Source organism: Lygodium microphyllum, chromosome 30, assembly GCF_053477565.2.
Source record: "Lygodium microphyllum isolate KBCC chromosome 30, Lygodium_microphyllum_v1.1.10, whole genome shotgun sequence".
Taxonomy (NCBI): Eukaryota; Viridiplantae; Streptophyta; class Polypodiopsida; order Schizaeales; family Lygodiaceae; genus Lygodium; species Lygodium microphyllum.
Genome location: NC_141164.1, coordinates 115392059 through 115401892, shown reverse-complemented (window position 1 = coordinate 115401892; position 9834 = coordinate 115392059).

The following is a 9834-nucleotide window of genomic DNA, read 5'->3' as shown; positions in this document are numbered from 1 at the left end:
AAGCAGAAAATCATGTAGGAGATGCATTCAACCCCCATAGCCGGTCATTTGGGAGTCTTTAAGACCTATGACAAAATTGCTAAAAGCTTTTATTGGAAGGGCCTTTGGAAAGTTGTGAAAGACTTTGTCTTGGGCTACGTGCCTTGTCAGCAAAACAAGGACATCACCTTAAAACCAACTGGTTTACTTCAGCCATTGCCTTTGCCTGAAGGCAAGTGGACACACATCACTATGGACTTCATTACCGGCCTACCGATGACCAAGAAAGGTTTGGATAGCATCTATGTAGTTGTGGACAGACTCACAAAGGTAGCCCACTTCATTCCCACGAAGACTCGGTATAATGCTTCTCAAGTAGCCAGCCAATTTATTGAATATGTTTTCAAATTGCATGGCTTACCATAGGTCATTGTGCATGACCGAGATGCTAAGTTTATGAGTAACTTTTGCCAGGCAGTTTTCAGCTCTATGAGTAGTCAGTTAGCCCCTTCCACTGCTTACCATCCACAGACAGATGGTCAGACAGAAAGGGTCAACAAATGGCTGGAAACTTACTTGAGGAATTTTTGTCATGATGTGTAGCATGCTTGGGACTCATGGTTGCACTTGGCTGAGTTTACCTATAATAACTCTACACATGCTAGCATTGGAGTTTCACCTTTCGAGGCCTTGTATGGCTACAAGGTGCCCCTTCCTGTGGTTATCTTCAATGATAAAATAAATCCACAAAGAAAGGAAGAATTGGAGAGAATGCTGGCCTTACTTCAGCAGTGTAAAGCTAACTTAAAGAGAGCCCAAGATCAAATGAATCTTTATGCTGATGACAAAAGATGGGATGTGGAGTTCCAAGAAGGGGATTTGGTGCTCTTGAAAGTGCCTAAGTCACGATATGCCTCCCTTAAAGATGGGTCCAGCAATAAGTTGGCACACAGGTTCTATGGACCATACTGGATTATCAAGAGAGTGGGAGACTTGGCATATCGATTGGCATTACCCCCATCTACAAAGATCCATAATGTCTTCCATGTGAGTCACTTGAAGCCCTTCATTGGCTCAGCAATGGACTATGTTGAGGAACTCCCACCAATAGATGAAGAAGGAATCATTCAATACATACCCGAAAAAAGTCATAAGATAAAGGGAAAAAAGGCTTCACTCTTGCTCGATCATGGAATACTTGATTAAGTGGCAAGGTTTAACACTTGAGGAAGCTTCTTGGAGGCTAGCTTCAATTTTGGAAGAGTTCCCATACCTTTTAGAAGCAGATTTGGCTGAAATTATTATTAATAATATTATAATGTTACACATATATTCTGTATCATAGGATGAAAATTCTCATCCATGTGCTTCCATAGTATCCATCATATTGTTTGCATACAAGAGGATATCGTTGAATATAAATTAACACATTCAAAATACCAATATTCCACATATCTTCATCGCAATATGTATCAAGTTTACATATGTAGAATGAAATATATTTGATGTTCCATAGTATGAGAATATAAATCTATGTAAAATACATCAGTTATAAACTCAAAATCAAAATTGGGTTTCCTTCCTCTCTCTCTTTTTATCATAATTACATGTATATTCTCTCATTTAGTCCACAATTAATAATAACCACATTACTTATCAATAAGATGACTCTAGTTTCCACAATATAAACAATCATATCCATTTTCTTAAAAACAAGTAATAGATAATTTTAAAAATATTCAACACAAACAACCTAATATACCATCTTTTAATCCATATTTCATTCGATCTTGTGACAAAATAAAGCTTATGAAGCAATGCGTTTACTAAGAATCCCAAAATGATAACTCTATTGAATTTAACATTCTCTAATATATACTATTGATTTATTTTACTTTATATATGATTTATATCATTTCTAAAAGATTGAATATAGAATATATGTTCCAATTTATTAGTACAAGTAAGAGAAGTAAAAACTTTATCTATTGAGTGCCATATAGCTTCAATATTCCCATGAGAATTACATCCTATAGTGCGCAAAGTAATCCAAATAGTATAGTTATATGCCATTCTTACTCTTCTTCTTCAAATAAGTTTTAAGATTCAATACTCTATGAAATATAATATAAAAATAACCATATAATAAATCATTTCCATAAATTGAGCTATTATTCATGAATTCTCTCATCCAAGGAAAAGATGTAAATACAAAGATTTTGCCATCCAAGGCCCATGTGAGATTTAGATATATTAATTCTATTAAGTCTATAAAATTGAAAAAATAAACCTATGAGTTGCAACAAAAGAGATTAGATACCTCTCTTTTTCCCTCATGCTACTTTTATCATGAATTTGATTAGGGCATGCATTTTATGCAAAAACTAACCCTATGAATTAAGACAAACCCTTAATAGCAAAAATCCATTCACTTTAAAGAAAGTTTAAAAATAATAATTATATAATTGTCAAAAAATTATTTACTAGAATCTAGAAAATAATTACCTTAAGCTTTGACCTTGCAATAAAATATTATATATATATATATATATATAAATCACAAGTAATCAAATATTGTTATCAAATTTCTGTCTTAAGATTTCTAAAAATAGGAATTCTATCAATCACGAGTTTTTTTCTCTTTTCTATCAAATATTTGAATTATGATATTAAGCATTTCTTATGTTTTGTTTCTCTTAAAATAATTAATAAACTCATCAATTTTTTGTAAGAGAGGGGGATTTAATAACGGGGAAATACTAGCTACAGTGGTGGTTGGTATATAAGGTGAGAGAGACTTAAATTTTCATTATCAGATAAATATACAAGTCTTCTTTCTCCTTCATGTGCTCTTCAAGCTTCCATGTCTTCTTTCCCTCTCTTCTTGTCTTTCTCTCTCTATTTCTTGTCTTTCTCTCTCCTCGTAATTGTCTTTCTCTCTATCATGTTCTTCTTCTAATTCTCTGCACTCTTCTCTCTCCTCTTTCTCTCTCCCAGTTCCTCTCTTTGACAATTGGTATCCAAGCATAAGTTCTTGATCCTAGTTAGTCCCTCATTTTACCTAGTTACAACTTCTAGTCACATGGAATTTTGAGTCACAGGTACACAGGAACAGGGAGCAGTAGGGGAGTTTCCAAAGATCTCTCGACCACAAGGACTGCAGGCAGGAGCATTAATGGCAGCTTTCTTGAAGACCACACAGACCATGGCAGCCTTTCTTGGAGTCTTAAATGGAGCTTGGACCAAAAATGGAGGCAGACAAACAAAGATGGTAGCTCGTTTTGCAACCTCATGCGAATTTTGAAGGTATGCATGATTCTCTCCCATTAAGCCTCTTGTTGAATCCTATCCACTTGTTTGAGAGGATGCATGAGTCCAAGTAGGTAATAGGAGTCCCAAACATTGGATGCATGCTGAATATTAATCTCAGTCATTCCCATTTGGTCTTATGGCATTGGAATGGATTTTATTCATGCTGAAGCTTCATTGAGATTATATTTTGCTTACCCCTAACTCGTTTGGCTTCTTGTGAATGGGCTGAGCCAAGAATTGATTAGAAATCCATTGTATAAGGGTGAGTAGGCAGTGAATCACTACCGGTAAGCTCTCTATCCCTATTCCCCATTCCAATTCCATGCACTTCATGAAAAGCCTAAAATTTCCATTCCTAAAATGCATCTCATGCTGGGTGTTTAATTAATAAATGTCTGCCATGTATATTCCGGGTGAGGAAAAGCCCGATGCAAGGCAAGGTGGCAAGACAAAAGAGGGGTGACCCCCCTGTCAAGATTGTGGGAGAGAAGGAAGGAGTCTCACTTGTAGCTTTCTTGCTTGCACAATGGGGGAATACACACAAGGGTGGAGGCTGAAAATAGTTTTCTTCTTCTTAGTTGTGTAAGCCAAAAGAACTCTCTTACAAAGAAATAGAAGAACCCTATATATGGGTCTCAAACCAAACTCAACTAACTAAGGTGGCATACTAACTGAGCCATGAACTAGAGTAGATAAGGATAGTTGTCATGTAGCTATTATTCATGGGTGGTGTACCAACCGCGTCTGCAACTGACAAGTCGGTGACATAAATACACAAGGGTCACGCTGGCGTATCATGAGTGGAGCTCGATATCTCAACACTCCCCCTCGAGCTCAATCCCAATTCCTACACACCAAGCAGGTCTCTAAACTTGCGCAACTTCTTTGCGCCCAATGCCTTCGTGAATATGTCAGCTACCTGATCCTCTGTGCTGACATAAACTAGATCAATAAGACCTAGTAAAACCCTCTCTCGCACATAGTGATAATGCACCTCAATGTGCTTTGTTCTAGCATGATAGACTGGGTTATTTGCCAAGTGTATACTACTCATGTTGTCACAATAAATGACAACTGGTCCATCTGTAGACTGATGCATATCATAAAGTAGCTTATGCAACCAAGCTACCTCACATGCAGCCATTGCTGCACCCTTGTACTCAGCCTCTGTGCTCGACAAGGCAACTGTAGGCTGTTTCTTGCTGCTCCAAGTGACTGCAGCACTCCCAAAAGAGAACACATATCCACTGGTAGATCGTCTATCAGAAATACTACCAGCCCAATCAGCATCAGTGTATCCATGCAACTGTATCTGAACCCCAGTCTCATAAAATAGTCCATACTGGAATGTGGACTTCACATACCTGAGTATATGTCTAGCCGCATCCAAATGTGGTTTCCTTGGAGCCTGCATAAACTGACTTACCAATCCAACAGCATAGCTCAAATCTGGCCTGGTAATAGTCATATAAATCAAACTTCCTACTATGCATCTGTACATAGTAGGGTCTTCTAGAAGCCCACCTACATCTGTGCTCAGCTTCACATTCTGCTCCAAAGGAACTGAAATAGGCTTACAGCCTGTCATCCCATATTTGGACAGCATGTCCAATCCATACTGCCTCTGCAAGAGCTGTATCCCACTTGGTGATCTAATCACCTCAATGCCCAAGAAATAACGTAGCTCTCCCAAAACCTTCATCTCAAACTTCTGCTTCAATAGCATTTTCACATGAAGGATATCTTCATCACTGTCACCTGTCATAATCAAATCATCAACATAAATGACAAGTAGCATAATACCTTTCTTTGTTTTTCTCACATAAAGTGAGAAATCTGCCTTGGAAATTTGAAAGCCAATAGTGACAAGATACTGTCCTATCTTGTCAGACCATGCTCTAGGTGCTTGCTTCAAGCCATACAAGGCTTTCTTCAACTTGCAAACAAACTCGGGATGAACAGCATGCACATAACCTGGTGGCTGCTCCATATAGACCTCTTCTTGCAAATCACCATGCAAGAAGGCATTCTTTACATCCATCTGATGTAAAGACCATCCCTTTGATGCAGCCATAGCAATGACTGATCTTACGGTTGCCATCCTTGCAACCGAACTGAATGTTTCTTCATAGTCAATGCCATATGTTTGTGCATACCCCTTGACTACTAATCTTGCCTTGTATCTGTTCACAGAACCATCTGCATTGTGCTTCACCTTATAAACCCACTTACAGCCAATTGCATTTTTACCTTTAGGCAAATGTACCAATTTCCATGTAGCATTTGCTTCCAAGGCATCCATTTCTTCATCCATGGCTTTCTTCCATTTTTCTTTTCCCATGGCTTCAACAAAAGAAGTGGGTTCTGGTTCCTGTATCACTTTGACTATATATGCATAGTAAATGGCTATAAATCCATCATATTTCAGCCTTTCCACAGGATACTTAGCTCTCGTAGACCTGCGCAAAGTAGGTTCACTCCCAGATGCTCTCAAAACATCCCTGGTCTTCCTTACTCCAGGTGTAACAATAGAAGGAATACCCAACTCATCATCAATGCTCTGTTCTGAGTCACTGGATTCACCATCCACATAAGAGTGACCTGCATTCACATCAAACATGGGCTGATTAACCTTCTCTTTTCCTTTTCGTGATACCTGCATACCACTATCTGCATTACTTTGAGAAGATTATCCTGATCTCAATCTGCCTGTCCATGGCGAAGAATGTGAACCACTACTAGAGGACGCTCTAGGTCCACTAATATTTTGTGACTGCTGCTGTGAATTCTGTGCAGCATTACCATTTTGTGCATCTACATCATCAATCACATTTACTGGTTTATACCAGCTACTCATCTCATCAAAAACAACATCTCTGCTCACTGTAAACTTACGAGTAGAAGGGTTATAGCATCTATACCCTTTTTGCTGCAGAGAGTAACCAATAAAGATGCACTTCTTAGCTTTTGGATCCAACTTGGATCTCAACTCATCTGGCACATGTACATAGGCAATGCAACCAAAAATTTTCAAATGAGAAATATCTAGTTTCCTACCAGTATACCTCTCCTCTGGAGTCATTCCATGTATTGCTGCAGTGGGAGTCCTGTTCATTATGTAGACTGCTGTAGCAACTGCTTCAGCCCAATAAAAATCTGGCAAGTCTTTTTCATTGAGCATGGCACGAGATACCTCTCCAATATGCCTGTTTTTCCTTTCTGCAATTCCATTTTGTTGTGGGGTATGACTGCATGAATATTGCTGCTTTATGCCATGCTCTTGCAGGAACCTTGCAAACTCATTTGAGAGGTACTATCCCCCTCCATCTGACCTTAGGCATTTTATCTGCATGCCTGTTTCTTTTTCAACCATAGCTTTAAGAGTTTTGAAGTGCCCAAAAACTTCACTTTTCTTTTTCATAAAATACACCCAAACTTTTCTGCTATAGTTATCAATAAAAGTGACAAAATAATGAAGCCTCCAAGAGATGCAGCTTTAGTAGTCCACACATCAGAGTGGATTAATTCCAATGGCTTCTCACTCTCTTGAACATGTCTAGGAAATGGTTTCCTTGCCTGTTTTCCAAACTAACAGGCTTCACATACCTTATGCATTTCTGCAACCTTCAATTTGGGCAATCTTGCAACAATATTTTGGGCCTGCATTGATTTAAGTCGCTGTACATTAACATGACCAATGCGTTTATGCCAGATATCAATATCTGCAACTACATCGGTCCCATGTGCAAACATTGCTGCACTCAATTCAGGCATGTCTGCATCCAACGTAAACATTCTACCCTTCTTCTTTCCTTTTGCTATCAAGCGACCTTTATTTTTCATATCCTCAACAAAGCATCCATAAGGATTAAATCTGACCTGCAAGCCCTGCTCAACCATTTGACCAACAGAAACCAGATTCTTGGTGATATTCGGGACATGAAATACATCGGACAGGTATTTCTTTTTCCCATCCTGCATAGACAAAGGAATTTTTCCAATCTGCACAATAGGATGTGCAGTATCATCACCAGTCTCCACAAATCCTGGTTTTTCCATTTTCCCTTGCATCCTCCATCCATTCTGTATGACCTGTCATGTGGTTTGATGCACTTGAGTCAACATACCATACATCATTGCTTTCTTCTGCACTTGTCACAGAATTGTTCATGTGCTGCACCATAAACAAATGCTCATTTCTGTCATCACCCTGTCTACTAGAAGATGCATAATTCCCTCGTTGCAGTTTTCCGTTCGCGATGCCATTCTGCTTTTTATAGCAGTCTTTAGCCATATGACCCATTTTACCACAGTAGTAGCATTCAACATTACTGTTTGCATTTTGGCCTCTTTTCCATCCACCACGACCTCTTTGGCTCCCCCTGCCTCTAGAGTTACCACGTCCTCCTCCATAGGACTGGTTTTCTTGAGTTTGCTGCATATTCTGATTTCTACCACGGCCTCCATATTGGCCTCCTCTACCTCTGCCTCTACCTCTTCCAGCATTTGAGTAGAAGACAGCTTCTTTTGAAGTTCCTCCTGAAGAAGATGCACCACCATTTCTCTGCTCCTCAGAAATTAGAAGAGCAATCAACTCCTCAAAATCAGGAAATCTTTCACGGACGGAAATGGATGTTCGGAATTGTGCATAATCCTTTCCTAGACCATTCAAGGTCACTGAGACTAAATCATCATCTTCCACTGGCGACCCAATGGAAGCAAGTGCATATGCAATCTTCTTCACCTTCATGTGGTAGTCATTGATGCTCATACTTTCTCTTTGCACATTGTGTAACTCTTGCTTGAGCTGCATTTTCCTGGCTTGCATATTTGTGCTATACATTTTTGACAAAGTATCCCATGCCTCCTTTGGCATACTTGCATCTTGAATATGCACAATCATAGAGTCTGAAATGCTGATAGACAGCCAGTACATAACTTTCTTGGCTCTCTCATGCCATGCTTTAAATGCCTACATTTGCTGTTGATTGGGAACATTAGGAAGAACAGGTTCTTCTTCATTTCCTGCAACAAATTCCCAATATCCTTTTCCCACAAGGAAATTCGTCATTCTAAACTTCCATGCTTGGAAGTTGTTCTTGTCAAGATTTTTAGTGACAATCTGTAAGATATAGAAGCTTATCTGTTGACTATGGAAAAATGACTTGTAGTGAGAGATGTAGGAGTGGTCCTCCGCTTCCTCAGGCCGGTCCTTCGCAATCAGAGGCTGTAGACAGAGGTTCTTGACTGCCAGGAATCCACCCGTATCGGCCGTTCACGATGAAACTCACTGTAGAGCTAGATCGTTCCAAGAGCTCCGCCTTCGCGCAAGATGGGTAGCGATTGGAAGCCCTCGATCTCAGCTTCGCTCTGATACCACTGGTGCACAGATAGGATGCCGTAAGCGCGCGTAGTGAGCGTTAGAAGGTCCCCAAGAACAAAAGAACTCTACTTTTTGCACAAAACTCAATGTAGAAAGCATGCACGACAAGAGACCAATTGGGTGCAATCTCCCCCCATGCCTTGTGTGAGCGCTCCACAAAGCATCAATTTTATGTATTAATCATCTTCAAGCTCAAATAATAGCCCATATTACAAAATAGCATGCTTTTGGCTTTTGAGTTTGCTTTAGTACCAAATAGAAATAAAGCTAATGGGCAGGCGCCCAAGGAGTCAGGCATACCTAATACAATGTCCAAATACAAATATCATAATTGTGCGCCCATGCGCATACAAAAATAATAAATAAATATCCAACGCCTAATAAAATAGCAACAACAAAATATAGGCGCCATGCCTAAGGTATGCGCCCATCAAAATATAGGTGATAACTCAAATATACACTATCCTCCAATGCTTTCCTCCACCACTCCTGCTATCTCTACACATCAACTGAAGCATTCACAATCGTTAGTAAAATAATACAATTAAACCGACAAAAGTGAATACCTAGCAGTCTTCAGCTACATAAATAAATCAATTGGTTAGAAATCAATCCTAACCTTAGTTTATTATGAGTGCACAATCTAAACTCATAAACTTTTATTAATTTAATATGTATTTTATGGGATCACCCGCTATGGAATCACCCACGTACACACTAAATTAACAAAATGCCCGAAAAGGATAGGCATCCCCACAACTTCTCGCACAAAGAATCCACTTTGTGTATGAGCCTCGATAATAAATGTTTACGGAATCCACCGTAAAACTTCACGGAATCCACCGTGTAATATGCCTCCTGGCATCAGTGTTAGAGTCGCAAGAGTTTTAGGGAGTGAAGAGTATGCTAGAGGCAAGGGCTTCGATAGCAAAGAGATATCATGTCAACATCAAGAAGTGAGTACTTTAGTACATTAAGAAGCAATTCTAGAGCACTAGGTATGCTACAACTATAACAATAACAAATCAAACACAAAGAACTTATCTACCAACCTTCAGCAAAGGCAAGTTCGATAATACAAACTACACTTTGTAAAAGTTTAGAATTGTAAGTATTCTAGATTCTTATGATTCCCTAGAGACAATGTTGAGGACTAATAG